At 32.0% G+C, this 17184-nt stretch overlaps 1 protein-coding gene across 1 annotated transcript in view; it reads right to left on the bottom strand.

The window, feature by feature from the left end:
• The window catches only part of LOC105150925 (UDP-glucosyltransferase 2), a 158342-nt gene that overhangs the window by 7873 nt on the left and 133285 nt on the right, over window positions 1-17184 (bottom strand). The window lies entirely within an intron of this gene.

Here is a 17184-nt window from a genome sequence, read left to right as displayed (position 1 = left end):
CATTCAATATTTTGCATGATAACTTGGTAATGAAAAAGCTGTCGGCCCGATGGGTGCAGCGATTGCTCACAATGCATCGGCTCACTCTTCCGCAGTCGCCACAGCCAAATTGGTCGAATTGCGCTACGAATTGTTATCGCATCCACAGTACTCTCCGAATTTAGCCCCCTGTGACTTCTTCTTGTTTCCAAATTTGAAAAAATAACTCGATGGAAAGAAATTCACGTCGAATGAGAGGAGATCATCGCCGAAACAGAGGCCTATTTTGCAGAATTCGACAAATCGTATTTTTCTGAGGGGTTAAAAAAATGGCAGAAGCGTTGGGAAAAGTGTATCCTCCTAAAAGGGGATCACGTTGAAAAATAAAAAAAATTTTTGTGAAAAGCTTGCGTCTTCATTACTAACACGGGTACTTATTGATTTGCCCTCGTAAGTACTCTATCAATTACTCAATCTCCTAGGCTCGATGTAAACAAGTCAATAGGTTAGGTTGGCACTGAGTGCGTGTTCGCAATCACAACGCCGCGCTATAAGCATCATTTATCCTCCTTAGTAATAACCAATGCACTCAGTGCCAATTTAACTCATTAACTTCTTTACATCAAGTATCGAGTAATATGTGTATAACGTGCTCAAGCAATTTCAACTCGTCGAATAATCGATGGTATTTTATTGTGATTAATCGTAATAAAGTTAGTAAAAATTCCTCGATTTGTCGTTCAAATGCTTGTGTAAATCAGTTTTGCAATGAAATTTGATTTTATGATTACCACGTGCAATGTTTCCTTTTTAGTAGTAATTCTCAGTTGCCGATGAATTAATCGGCAGTGATTAATAGTAGTGAACGAATAGATTTGTTTGTCAATAGATTTGTGATTAAAAATCAGTCAAGTTGATAAATTCGTGAATGTATTGATATGCGATACAGATCATAAAAGGACAAAAACTTCTGATTATTAATTGCTATATGTTTCTTTCTTGGATTTAATTTTCAGTCGATAAATAATTAATTGGTAGTGATTAATAACAACGAACTGATAAATTCATTTGTAAATTGATCAAGTGTGTGTGAAACGTTATAAGTGGTATAATTAATATGAAAAACAAAAATTGTAAACGTGATCGTGATACAATTGAAAAACAAAAACTTATTGTTATTTGGTGTAGAGAATCTTGGAATTTACAGTCACGAAATTATGCTGCCTTTTTCCAGCTCGGCTGCGATATCTTTACAAGGCATGAGATTGATTAATTGATCTTTATTAGCTTCAATAGCTATAATGCATAGATACAATCTAATATAATGCCTATTTATTAATTATCCAAAGAGACTTAAACATTCCATACATCTATATTGCATTATTCCTCTCTACTCCTCATATATGGCATTAGCGCTCTCTTAAAGTTTTAAATCTTTTTTCCTTTTTTATTTCATTAGGTAAATTGTACAAATCATTCATTAGGTAAATTGTTTAAATCCATCATATAATATTCTCCGTTTCTCTCTAGTTTTACATCTTTTAATATGTATATTTCTCTCTGATCTCTCTTTCTCTCGTTTGTATTCCTTTCTCCCTTCTTATTTGCTCTATCTCATTTTTTAAATAACCTGGACAATCTCCATTTATTATTTTATGTATCAAAATACAAACATTGTATTCAATTTTTTCCTTAATTGACATAAATTGCAATTCCTCAAGCATCTTCAATTTATGTTCTATAATTGCATCATAATATAATTTTTATTTCTTTATTTTGTAATTTCTGTAAATAATACACATTATAATCGTTTAAACTAAGTAATATAGACGAACAATATTCAAACAATAGAGCAATCAACGCTTTATAAACAACATACCTCATGTATGGTGTTAAATTCATATTAATTCAATAAAATTTCGATTCTATCTTTTTCCCCAGATAGTTAACATATGTTGCAAAATTTAAATTCTATATATAATGACACTTAAGTATTTAATTTCACTAACCACTTCTAATGCTATATTTTCTAATTTTACTTTTATATTTGCTTTTTGATACTTTTTTAATATCTCTAACTAGCATACTTTTGGTTTTATTCACATTTAATTTCAATCTATTATTTTTTCAACCATTCCTCAATTTTTTGCATCTGTATATTAAGATTATCATTTATTTCTTGGCTTGTGTGGCCTATTGTATATATTAGTGCATCATCTGCGAATAACGTAATTTCACAATTGCCACAAAGAACTTTCGTCAAGTCATTTATATAGAATAAAAATTATAACAGTTCTAATACTGATCCTTGTGGAACTCCCAGCTTCACAGCAATAGATCTGACAAACTTCTATTAAATTTAACTGTTTGAGTTCTGTTCTCTAAATAACTTTTAAACTAAGTACTATCCCTATTATTCCATAACTTTTCATTTTCTTTAACAAAATATCTCTGTCTACACCCTAATTCAAACACCCTTTTTAAATCTAAAAATACAACCCCTATCATCTTTCTTTCACCTATACTTTTTTTCCAACTCGATATAATCCATTGAAGGATTAGGATGAGTGTCATGTGTGCGAAGTTGGCATCTCATCTTTTGGCACCGCAAGCTTTGAGAGTTCCATTGGCGCCCGTAATAGTTCTATAGTTTCTGATAAGTTATATAAATAAATTATATAAATAATTAGGTTATATAAATAGGTTATATAAATAGTTCCGTTGATTTAGCTAAAAAAAAATAACACTTGAAAATTTGAGGTGCTAACTTCCCGTGGCACCGCAAGATTAAAAAAAAATCAACTAAAAACTATGAAATTTTATAGGTCTCGATGAGTTCTATAGTTCCTGATAGGTTTTAACAATAATAATTCTAAGTAATTTTAAATAATAATTAAACCCGCGCGCTGGAACCGTACTACAAGAGTAAAGTACCTTTTAACAGTCTGTTTCAGCTGACTTTTTAACATTTTTCTACAGTTCTACAATAGTTCCGATGATTTTTATAGATTTCGCTCGGAGTTCTGGTCTTTAAGTACTTTTTAATAATAATTAAATTTGCGGACTGGCACCGCACCAAAAGAAAACACAATAAAGCTATGCACAGAATTTTGGTAAAGGAAAAATTGTTTTAGAATTATGTAGGAATACGTCATTTTAAAGACAAAGATTTGTTCTGAGACACTCTGTATACAGTTTAGTAAATGCAAATTCAATTTTATTTATTAAAGAGTAATTAAAATATAGATTTACAAATGTATCAAGCAACCCAAATTTTGTTTCTGGAACTATAATAAATATATAAAACCTATATCGAAAGATAAAGTTGAGATAACAAAATATGTATTTGAAACAAACAAAACACTTTGTTGAATAATTTCAATATGCAGTTCGTATATTTATTAACATAATTTAACAAACAATTTAAATGATCGATGCATTCTCTCATTTTGTTATTTTAACAGAAAATTTCCATAGATCAAACCGATATTTGCTTTATTGACAGAAATACTTTGTTAAAGAAATTCGACATTGAGTTGAAGCAACTGAGTTTTTATTCGAAGAATAAAACACATGAAATGTCCGCAAAATATAAAATGAAAGTAACTAAATATTAGGTGCTTGAATTAATTCTAGCTGTTGACCGAGAGAAATCAGTATTTCAACATGGCCGAAAGTGACTGCTGATGTATATGAAAGTACTGTCAATAAGCTTTAATAATCAGTACGTAACATTTGATCAGAAGCAAAGAACACAATTTTTTATCGTATTAAAAATGTCGGGTTTCATACCAGAAAAAGAGCATTTGCGGGAAGCATTATTTTTCTGTTTTAATCTCAAGAAATCTGCTACTGAAAGTCATCGTTTGCTAATGAAGGTTTATGAGAGGCATGCTCTATCTGAATTTACAGAGATTGATTTAGAATATTCAAAAACTGATCAGCCGAAAAAGTTTGAAGATAGAGAATTGGAAGCATTACTTCAAGAAGATTCATGTCAAACTCAAAGAGTTATCGAAAACATTAAATGAAAACATTAACATCAAATGTCAACCGTTAGCAAACGTTTAAAAGCAATGATATAGTAGCTAGGAAATTGAATCCCACATGAATTGAGAGAAAGAGACATTGCGAAACGTTTAGCCATTTGTGAATTGTTGTTTCAATGACAAAAACGGAACCCGCATAGAAATTTCCCAAAATTTTCCCAAATACATCTTAGATTCTGATTAGAATGCTCAAATAAATACATCACACCGCGATATAATTAGTAAATCTAATTTTACATTAATTTTGTGTTTTTTGTTTACAATCGAAACAGAAACAATATTGACATTTGCATTTCCTTTTTCTCGATGATAAAATTATGTCATTCTTATATGGAAATAGAATGGGAAATCCACATTTGTTTCCAGTAGATAAATCGCACTGCGATACGAATTAGGAAATCTATTTTTATCTCAAATTTGAATTTTCTGTTTAAAATCGGAATAGATCAGTGCAGAAATTCACGTAGTTCTTTTTGTATCATTACTCGCATAGAATATTTTTTGGGATCAGATTAGAATCCAGTCGGATTTCCCAAAAAAATTATACATTCTGGTTGATAAATTTATGAAGATTCTGACCAAAAGTGTAATGTTTTGCAAACTAGATTCTGAATGGGAAATCTAAACAAATACTCGAATTTTCTTCTAATGTAAAAACGTATCTTGTAAATTTAATTAAACAAAAATGCATTTTACTATGTTTAAATTTAGAAGAATGTAAGTTAAAATGAATATTTGTCTTTCCTATATTACATTAATAAAATGATTACAATTGAATTGATACTTCTGTGTCATTTATAAATAAATTGTATAATACTGTCTACTAAATTAATTTTATATTAATTCATACACATTTTTAATCAAACAAATCAATGTATATAATTATACTAAATATAAGTAATGTTAACACAATTAAAGTGTAATTTAAATAATATTATTGCGCTCACAATATTATTTAACTCTCAAATAAAAAATAAAAAGTAGGGTTATTAGGGGTAATTGTGACAGTAAATATGATATGCATTTGAATGAAAAAAAAATTTTCGGGTTATTTTTATCGAACGCATAAAAAACCTTCAATGTGTTTGATAAAGATAATCCCAAAATTTATTTTTTATTCAAATATTACTGTACGTCAAATTTATCCCCACAGTTACCTCTATCACAATTACCCCTAGTAATCCTAGTGACTCTATATTATAATATAAGAAAGAAAGATACATATTGGATCATCTAAAAAGTATCCGCGGTACTTTGTCATTAGATATATGACCATCAACACACATCTAGTGACCAAAAACCGCGGATACTTTTTAGATGACCCAATATATCATTAATCAAATCATTAATCATATTTATATATTATATATAAATGAGGGCAAATCAATAAGTTTTTAGAAAACATAGCAAAATACATTTTTTTTTATTCATTTTTATTTCTCAATATCTTCTTTCAGCTCGATACACATGATTCAACGATTCTTCAACTTTTTCAAGCCGTCCGAATAATATGATTTGTGAAACCTTCAAAATAAGCCTCTGTTTCGATGAGCTGCTCTCTGGTGGTGAATCTCTTTTCTCCGAACCATTTCTTCAGGTTTGGAAACAGGAAATAGTTGCAGGGGACTAAATCGAATATACTGGATGGGGAAGCAATTCGTAGCGGAATTCATTGAATTTGACCATCGGGCAAGTGTTAACCCGTGCATTGTCTTGATGGAAGAGCACTTTTTTCTTCGCCAAATGAGGACATTTTTTTCTTTAAAATGTTGTTAAAACAGTCCAATAAGGCTGCGTAGTAATCACCATTGATCGTTTGCTTCGACGGAAGATAATCGATAAGAATTATACCGCGTGCATCCTAAAAAACTGTGATCATCACCTTCCCGGCCGACTTCACGGTCTTCGCCTTCTTCGGAGCTGGTTCATTCAGTGAAGTCCATTGTTTTGACTGTTCCTTCGTCTTGGGTATGAAATAATGGATCCATGTTTCGTTCACAGTAATGAATCGACGCAGAAATTCATCTGAATTACATTGAAACATCTCCAAACATTGTTTTGAAATCGTCATACAGTCGCGCTTATGGTCCAGTGAGCAAACGCGGCACCCATCTTGCCGATAACTTTTTCATACTCAAATGTTTGTGCAAAATTGAAATCACTGTGCCATGTGATATGCCTGTGGCCTCAACAAGCTCGCGCACTTTCACTCGTTGATCAATCAAAACAATATCGTGAACTTATCAATGATTTCTGGCGTAACAGCCTCCCGAATTGGACGTTCCGAACGAGGTGCATCACATGTGGATGTACGACCACGTTAAATTAATTAACGTGGTTAAATTTTAAATTCATTCACCCAATTGTATACAGTCGCAAACGCTGGTGCCGATGTGCTATGAACATTATCCAACATTATCCAATTTTGATTTCTTTCAGCATTAAACCTTTCATATGTAGATGTATGATCACTGCACGAAACTCGTTTTTTTTCATTATGCAAAAAATACAAAGGTTGTTCGCTTTAATCGTCTACAGAAATGAAACCACGCGATGAATTCCGCTCAAAATTTGACAGTAATCAACTGAAAGATGCTACTTGTCAAAAAGTAATGTGACATGACACTACGAGTGCCCTATGACAGATTTTCTAAGAACTTATTGACTTGCCCTCGCGCATATATATATATATATTGTATATATATATATACCAGTATAGAAATTTCCCAAATTTTTCTCAAATACATCTTAGATTCTGATTAGAATGCTCAAATAGGTAAATCGCACTGAGGTACCAATTAAGTACCAATTAATTAACTTATTTTTCCCAAATTTTCTGTTTAGAATCGAAATAGAAGCAATATAGAAATTCGCATTTCCTTTATTTCATGAAAATTGTTATTTTTATATGGAAATAAAATGGGAAATTCATATTTGTCCCAAGTAGGTAAATTGCACTGCGATTAGAATTAGGAAATCTGTTTTTATCTCAAATTTGGATTTTCTGTTTAAAATTGGAATAGAATTAGTGTTGAAATTCAAATGGTTCTTTTTGTATCGTTAGTTAAAATCACGGTTTTATATATATATATATATATATATATATATATATGTATACAGGTGTTTCAAAAGTAACGATAAATCTTTCGCAAAGAGGCAGAAGGGACTTAATTCAGAAAAAAAGTCCTCTATCATTTTACAATATTCGCAATAGTTAACAGGTTATTAATTACTGTTTTAGAAATGTTAATTATAAGATGTTAATTATTGTTTTTCATTCAAATGCATGTAACATTTACTGCTACTGTCATAATACTTTTAGTGACCCTACCTTTTATTTTTTATATTTTATTTCAGAGTTAAACAATATTATGATCGCAATATTATTTAAATAATACATTAAATGTATCAGCATTATTTATATTTAGCATAACTATGTATTATACATTGATTTGTTTAATAAAAAGTGATTATGATAATTTTTATCTAATATATTTTTTAGTACTACAGGTCCACAATATAATAAAAAAAACGAAACTCTATTGTTTTCCACATTCTCAAATCATTAGTACTTTTCGGTCTTCTTTGAAATTCGAAAGGTACATCGTTCCTCAAACACAGCATTTTGCGTGATAATTCTACCTTTTTAATATGACTTATCCGTGCTTTTCCAGAAATCATAATCCAATACTCGGTCAATTTTTTCATAACCTCATTACATAAATGCATCGAATCCAAAACAAATTATGATATTAAAATAATTTTTAGTTATATATGTATGAGAAGGAAATATCCATTATGACACTCAAAATCATCTTGATTCCGAAATGATGAATCAGTTCTCGGTTCCTTATTTATAGATTCATAAATTGTTCTGTTTCCACAACGTTTATGATAGTGAACCTTTCGCATGCATTAAAACCTTCATGTCCTTTTATCATTTTCAAAAAAGACCGAGCTGGCGTAAAAAAACTATATAATTTTACTGTAAAGTTTTCAATTATAAAGTTATTATTTGTTACATTACTTAAATCTGATCAGATTCTGTCAAAAAATAATTAATATCTGATGGTTTAGAATTACCGTTCAAAATGGAAACAACAAAAGGTTTGCAAATATCAATTTCCGAAAAAATAATACATAAAATAGACCAAAATTATTTCTTTCCTGAATTGAACAATTAAATTAAATTGTAGTTTTAATTCTTTCTTTTGATGAAGATTAGTATTTACACATAATCGTATACCTCCTTCTAACCCAAAATAGACATATTTACCTATTATTTCTTTCCCATTTATATATCGTATTAATTTTGTAGTTATTCTTCTTTACATAAAAAAGTTTTTGAAATTTTAGATAATTGAGGAAGTAATTTTTTTCTCAAAACTAGTAATAATTTATCTAATACTACTTGCTTTATCATAATTAAGAGCTCGTTCGCGTATTTCCTCTATTTCATCAGTATACATTTCCTTGTCACTTTGAATTTCTTCAGCCATTTGTGTATCATTTGAGAATGATTCGTTTCCAATACTTTCAATATAAGGTACATTATTATTATTAGCTTCAATTTTATCACAATTAATATATATTGCTGTAAAAAATCAATTTATTACAACTTTAAAAGAAATATTATTTACCTAATAGTTATAAGATTAAAGAAGAAAGTGATATTATGGCACCGCAGTTACATTTTACACAATAACTTTGTTAATAATCAATATTTAAGGTTATAACTTGACAATTACATTCGTTAAAATGTCGTTGAATCGATTTTGGACACAAAGTTATGAAATATTTAGAATATTACTTAGTATACTATTAATAGAAATGTGGCGACATTGCATAACGAAATTACTAATTGCGTTACTCGAAGAAAAAAATGGATAGTAATGCGAGAATCCATAAAAATGAGATAGTAGATGTCATTAAATGCTAAAATGTACCTCAGAAATGTTTCGAAATACTTGAAAGTAAAAATGCGTTATAATAAGTGCTGGCTATTGAGTATTGGTATATTAATGTCATGATGTAACGGTGAATTATAATTCTTGAAAAAATAATTCCTAAAGTAATCATTAAGATTCGCTATATAATAGCGGAGATATGTTAAGAGAGGCCACAATATATACTCTGGCCATAATACCACTTTCTCCTCTACTATTATTAATGTAATTTGTAGAAGAAAAGATGGTATTAATTTTTTAAATCTATTATTGTGGCGAGCCACAACACATTAACACTTTTATCTTTCTTCGACTTATTATCACAGTGTCTCCACATTTCTCCTCTAACATATTTATTTTAATATCGAAAGTTAAGGCAAATGAGATTGAAGCGAGGTAAGTAAGACGCAGTTAGTCTTACAAATTAAATTTTAATGTTTAGTAGTTTTTAACATGAGGTTCAAACGTTTCTACTCGTTTTTGTCTTCATCAGTGAAAATTATTCTTACAATAGATTAGACACGGTATTTCTTCAAATATGGACTGCTACTCAGAATTAGACAGATCCAATTAAGTAAAAATACGCACCCTCAAAAACAAGTCAAAATGTTCGAATGATGTTAAAGACTGTAAGTATTACAATTCAACTTGTAAGACCAATTTCGCTTTATTTACCATACTTGACTAAAATCATTGATACTAAAATAATTGATAGCATTAATAATATTGTAATTAATGATAAAAAGATAATTTATAATGAAATGGATAACTTTATCTAATTATTAATTTTTTAGTATTAATTAAAAAATGACTGAAAAATCTTATAACTGGCAACTTGTAGAATTTAGTAAAAATTTAACTGCAGAAGGTGCGTCGATTGTGTTTCATGGATTACTTATAGTCCAGTTACTAAAATATTATTAAGTCATTATCCAGCATCACTATACATATAATAAAGAAATATTAAACGATTTACTAAAAAAGGTAAAAAATAAAGAGTCTTTTGCCAAAGAATAGCCTTTATGGAGCGTTAATATACGTGGCGGTGCAGAGAGAGATAACAGAATAATTATCTGAACTAAATTATATAATATATTATATTCAGGATGAGAAGTAACTAGTTATTATTTGTTAATTAAGTTAGACTTACTTTTTAAAATATTTTAGAGTTACTTTACATTTTTACAGTTTACACATTTTAAACTTATTTATTAATTTAATGTAATTGATTAGAAAATTATTGAATTTTCCTTTAATTTGAATCTAGGAATGTTTTGTGTTGCTGATAACGTCTAGGATCTGCTATACCTGAAAAAGTAAGGTACACCCAGGATGTGCCACGGAGAGACTCCTAAGTACGATTTACATCCCATTTTTTTTTAACTTTTTTAATTTTTTTTTGTTTTTAAAATTTTTTTGTGTTTTTTTTTTCTTTTTATTTTTTATGATGAAGTGAGCACCCAGCCAACTAAGGTAAGTGTTAATGTAGCGGGTTAAGATGATCTTTGTACACAAGCTTTTAAGTGTGTCATCTTAAAATTACTCTCTTCAAAGCTTGTTCAAAGTGATTACCGTTAACTTCTTGACAAAACGCCATCCAATCGTAAAAACTTGATACTGCCCTCTCAATCATGTCTTGTTCAATGGCAGTGATTTCATCGCGTATTCGCTATTTAAGTTCCTCAATATTCGCCGATTTTGTCCGATACAATCTATCTTTGAGATAGCCCCATAAGAAGTAATCAAGTGGCGTAAGATCTGGTGATCTCGCTGGCCATTCTATCACTCCTCGCCGACCTACCACCTGCCTGCGAACACTTCTTGTAGGTAATTTCGAATATCTCTTGCGTAATGTGGTGCTGCACCTTGCTGAAATCAAGTGTGATCGAAATGAACCCCTGCAAAGACCTGAATAGCGGGGACAATTTGGTTTCTCAACAACTCCTCATATTTTCGTCCATCAAGATTACCCTCAATGAAGAAGGGACCAATTATCGTATTGTTTATAATTCCGGCTCATACGTCCACTTTTTGAGGATATTGAGTGGAGCGACTACCGATAATCCATTCTAGGTTGCTCTCACTCCAATAAGACATGTTATGCCTATTGATGCTACCATTCAGAAAGAATGTGGCTTCATCTGAAAATACGATGCGCTTCAAGAAATTAGTGTCATCATCCATCCTGTTCATCATCAACTCCGCAAACTATACGCGCCTATCAGGATCATCGTCATTTAATTCTTGTACAAGCTTTACTTTGTAAGGATGGAGTTTCAGCATTTTTGTTAGAATCCGTTGCACCGAACCATAAGATAAATTGCACATACATTCTGCTGCTGCAATTTTCGAATCGTATTATGAGGATCTTCCGTAATAGAGAGAGCCACATTTAAATGATTTAATTCAGTGGATATTGTTACTGGACGACCTGATTTTGAATTTAATTAATGAAGCCTTTGTGTCTTCTTTCTACTTTTGTTAAGTAGGAAAAAGGTTACGGTTACTTTGAATATTTTTTTGTTGAAGGCATTTTTACCAAGGTCTCCATTGTTCTGAATTATTTTCTACTCTATTCAAATTATTTAAGTGTTTACTATTGGATTTTGAAATGGCATAGCTAACTGAACGTGAGCGAATAACCATTTTGATGGTGAGAGGCTGGGGTGACAAGGAGAGATCATTTGAAAATGTTGCACATTTATTCATTGAATCATTTAGGGTAGGACAAGAACAAATCTCAAAAGCGACTGTTTATAAAACTGTGAAACGATTCCGTGAAACTGGCAAAAAATGTAAAAAATCTCCCAAAATCAGGTCGTCCAGTAACAATATCCAGTGAATTAAATCAGTTAAATGTGGTTCTCTCTATTACGGAAGATCCTCATAATACGATTCGAAAATTGCAGCAGCAGAATGTATGTGCAATTTATCTTATGGTTCGGTGCAACGGATTCTAACAAAAATGCTGAAACTCCATCCTTACAAAGTAAAGCTTGTACAAGAATTAAATGACGATGATCCTGATAGGCGCGTACAGTTTGCGGAGTTGATGATGAACAGGATGGATGATGACACTAATTTCTTGAAGCGCATTTGCGTATTTTCAGATGAAGCCACATTCTTTCTGAATGGTAGCATCAATAGGCATAACATGTCTCATTGAAGTGAGAGCAACCCAGAATGGATTATCGGTAGTCGCTCCACTCAATATCCTCAAAAAGTGAACGTATGGGCCGGAATTATAAACAATACGATAATTGGTCCCTTCTTCATTGAGGGTAATCTTGATGGACGAAAATATGAGGAATTGTTGAGAAACCAAATTGTCCCCGCTATTCAGGTCTTTACAGGGGTTCATTTCGATCACACTTGGTTTCAGCAAGATGGTGCAGCACCACATTACGCAAGAGATATTCGAAATTACCTACAAGAAGTGTTCGCAGGCAGGTGGATAGGTCGGCGAGGAGTGATAGAATGGCCAGCGAGATCACCAGATCTTACGCCACTTGACTACTTCTTATGGGCTATCTCAAAGATAGAGTGTATCGGATAAAACCGGCGAATATTGAGGAACTTAAATAGCGAATACGCGATGAAATCACTGCCATTGAACAAGACATGATTGAGAGGGCAGTATCAAGTTTTTCGATCGGATGGCGTTTTGTCAAGAAGTTGACGGTAATCACTTTGAACAAGCTTTGAAGAGAGTAATTTTAAGATGACACACTTAGAAGCTTGTGTACAAAGATCATCTCAACCCGCTACATTAATACTTACCTTAGTTGGCTGGGTGCTCACTTCATCATAAAAAATAAAAAGAAAACAAAAAAAACACAAAAAAATTTTAAAAACCAAAAAAAAACAATAAAATAAAAAAAGTTAAAACAAAATGGGATGTAAATAGTACTTAGGAGTCTCCCCGTGGCACATCCTGGGTGTACTTTACTTTTTCAGGTATAGCAGATCCTAGACGTTATCAGCAACACAAAACCTAGATTCTTCCTAGATTCAAATTAAAGGAAAATTCAATAATTTTTTTTTATTTCGTCCACCATATTGGATCCGCCATCTTCAATTTTTGAAAACGGACTTCAGATTCGTAATCAGCGACCACGAAAACCCCTAGATACCAATTTACAGAAAAATTCAATAGTTTTTTCAAATTTCGTCAGCCATATTGGATCCACCATCTTGAATTTTTAAAAATCGACTTCAAAATCGTAATCAGCGACCCCGAAAACCCCTAGATACCAATTTACAGGAATTTCCATTGACAATGTCAACTTGACGTTGAACTGACCTTCAAGGGCATGGTCAAGATCATGATCAAAGTCACAGGCGGACGTAAAATTTTCCGCTGTTTCCATTCTTGTAGTCAAAAATATGTGTTCCTATTTAAAAAAGTAAATTTGACTTTGAAATGACATTCAACGTCACGATCAAGGTCAAATCTCAGGTCACGATTGAATAGCCAGGAAAAAAACCTAAGACTTTTGTCTGAAACTTTTTTCCTCAAAGTGCATTCCTGCACAGTTATTTGGCCGTTTCCATACTTTTGGATCACTCTGTATATATATTAGGTGTTGGAATTAATTCGTAGCGTTTTACAAGAGATGGCACAAGCAGTACACTATTTCGTTGTTACCTATAGTTCTGTATACATTGTAAACATCTATCATAGGACGTCATTTGCCGTACATAACCTTTCTTGAAATCATAAATAACAATACTGTATAATTCATTGAATATGTCAAAATTTGTGCCAGATAAAGTGTTTTTGCGGGGAGTTTTGCTTCATTACTTTAATATGAACAAAAGTGCAGCTGAAGCTCATCGTATTTTAGTGGATGTGTATAGTGAACATGCTCTGGCTGAGCAAACGTGTAGGAAGTGGTTTGCACGTTTTAAAGCTGGTGATTTCGACTTGGATGACAAGGAGCGACCTGGTCAGCCGAAAAAATTTGAAGATAACGATTTGCAGGCACTGCTCAATGAAAACTCATGTCAAACACTTAAAGAATTATCTACGTCATTGGAAGTTGACTTCTCAACAATAGGAAAACGTCTTAAAAGTTTGGGCATGATCCAGAAGGAAGGACATTGGGTCCCATATGAATTGAAACCAAGGGATATTGAGAGACGTTTTCTCACGTGCGAACTGCTGCTTCAACGGCAGAAAAGAAAAGGTTTTTTGCATCGGATTGTTACCGGTGACGAAAAGTGGATCCATTATGACAATCCAAAGCGCAGAAAGTCATGGGTTAAGCCCGGCGAACCATCAACATCAGTGGCAAAGCCCAATATCCATGGCTCAAAGCTCCTGCTCTGTATTTGGTGGGATCAGAAGGGTGTCATATACTACGAACTGCTAAAACCGCATGAAACCGTTACTGGAGATCTCTACCGACGGCAACTGATGCGCTTGAGCCGTGCATTGAAGCAAAAACGGTCGGAATACTTCGAAAGACACGATAAAGTCATCTTGCTGCACGACAATGCTCGCCCACACGTTGCAAAACCGGTAAAAACATACCTGGAAACACTTAAATGGGAAGTGCTACCGCACCCGCCGTATTCTTCTGATATTGCACCTAGCGACTACCACTTGTTTCGATCATTAGCTCATAGCTTGTGCGAGCAGAAGTTCACATCTTACGAAGATTGTACAAAATGGTTCGATTCCTGGATTTCATCTAAAGATGAACAGTTCTTCCGACGCGGTATTCATTCACTGCCCGAAAGATGGTCAAAAGTAGTAGAAAGTGATGGGAAGTACTTTCATTAATGTATTTTTTAATGCTCATGTGAAATAAATAACATTCTTTCATTAAAAAAACGCTACGAATTAATTCCAACACCTAATATATATATATATATATATATATATATATATATATTGGGAGTACAAATTAGTTCGGTCCGTTTTTTTGTGTTCAAAATTTCAAAACAAATGAATGAACAGATTAATTAAAGTATTGTCCATCGCTGACTACTATTTTTTCCCATCATTCAAGCAATTTTTCTATCTCGAATTCTATCTCGAAAAAATGACTCGTCTTTGGAGGCGATCCAATTTTCGATTACTGCGAAAGAAGTGAACCGGTGATTTGCCAAATCCTTCGGAACAACCAGTAATCAGAAGGAGCAATGTCCGGAGAATACGGCGGATGCGGTAAAACATCTCATTTGAGTGTTTCCAAATATTTTTTTACGAATTTTGCGACATGAGGCCGAGTGTTGTCATGAAGAAGAATAACTTTATTATGTCTTCGCTCGTATTATATTCCGGCCGTTTTTCTCGCAATACACGGCTCAAACGAATCAATTGTAGCCAATACCGATGGCCCGTAATGGAATCACCAGGTTTCAGCAGCTCATAGTAAACAATTTTCTTTTGGTCTCACCAGATGCAGAGCATATTTGAACCTGAATGTTCGGCTTTGGTGTTGAGGTCGATGGCAACGATTGACCGGGCTTAGTGTAGTATTTTTTCTTCTTGGGATTGTCATAGAATATCCACTTCTCATCTCCAGTCACAATCCAATGCAAAAAAACCTTTTCTTTATTGTCTTTCAATTGTTCGCAAGTGAAAAATCGCCTTTCAACGTCTCTTGGTTTCAGTTCATAAGGAATCCAATTTCCTTGTTTTTGAATTATTCCCATGGCTCTCAATCGTGAAACGGCTTGTTGAGTTACTCCCAATGATTCTGCAAGCTCCTCTTGCGTTTGATTCTGATCTTCTTCGAGTAATGCCTCTAATTCTTTGACTTCGAATTTTTTTGACTGTCCAGAGCGAGGCTTGTCTTCAACGCTTTAATCTCCATCCTTGAAACGTCGAAACCATTCCCTACATGATTTATCAGTTGGAGCAGTGTCACCATAAACTTCGACAAGCATTCGATGGGCTTCAGCTGCACTTTTCTTCCAATTAAAGCAGAAAATTAGAATCTCCCGCAAATGCTGCTTGGTTAATACAAAATTCGACATTTCAAACACAGTAAAAATCAAAGTTTTTGTATGAAACTCAAAGCGATATAAACTGAATATTATTAGCAGATGTCTAACCTCTCTGAAAACGCTAAAATCAGCTGTCACTATGAACCATTCACAACAGTCGGAGCCATCTTTTGGAAAACGGACCGAACTAATTTGTACTCCCAATATATGGAGCATATTTAATAATTCAAGAATTACTAAGTCTTAAAGTATAAATCTAGCTTCGATCGTTAAAGGCAGTTGTTTGTAGTATTGATTGTGTTTTTACATAAGCGGTCTAAAGAGATAGAAATAGAGAATTTTATACTTAATACATAGATAACAGAGAAAACACAGAAGAAATGTCATTAATATTTTGAAAATGAGGATTCATATATATCTACTATTATTGATCAATCCATAATAAATACATCTGACAATTTTGAAAATCGTTCGGCTGATCATAATGAACTAACAAAAATAACATCATCAAAAATGGTAAATATTAGCAAATAGATTGTAAATAAATAGTGAATATAAAATAATAAATATGTGTATTTCATAACTTTGTGTCTAGAATCGATTAAACAACACTTTGAATGTAACCGTTAAGTTGTAAATTTAAATATTGATTATTAACAAAGTTATTGTATAAAATGTAAATAGGAGACCCCCATAATACTACCTTCTCTTGTATTATTGAAATTGATATTATTATTACTGTTTCCTACTTTTTATATTCACGTTAATAAATAATTAAAATACAATACCATTTCTTTATACTATTAATATTTATTATTAGGAATAAAATTTTTATTAAGAGCTATTTTAGTAAATAGACAAATTATGTTAAAAACGAAAAAAGAAATAGAAAATTTACGTTGCGATGTTCGACAAATTCAAAACGATAATATTGTAGTTTACACATTTTTAATCCAGTGAATGAGTTTAATATTGAAATGCCAATAAAATCAATAAATGGTTTCTTAAAGTTTGACTTAACTTTAAATAATGAAGATACTACAAAGAAATTTGTAAGTTTTAAATGTATTAAAAATTTATGCAACATTTCTTTTACCATACAACAAATTTATTTCTTTCTATAATACTTAATAGGTTGAATTTCTAAATAATTGTTGGATCGGAGAGTACATCCCACTAAAAGTGTTCACGCAATTTTAAGAAAAATATTCACACGTGATTTGGCTTTGCAATTCACAGCTATAAGAAAA

The sequence above is a fragment of the Acromyrmex echinatior genome, chromosome 5, assembly GCF_024713525.1.
Source record: "Acromyrmex echinatior isolate Ae372 chromosome 5, ASM2471352v2, whole genome shotgun sequence".
Lineage (NCBI taxonomy): Eukaryota > Metazoa > Arthropoda > Insecta > Hymenoptera > Formicidae > Acromyrmex > Acromyrmex echinatior.
The sequence above is the reverse complement of the archived record's forward strand: the minus strand, read 5'-3'. Positions and strand labels throughout refer to the sequence as shown.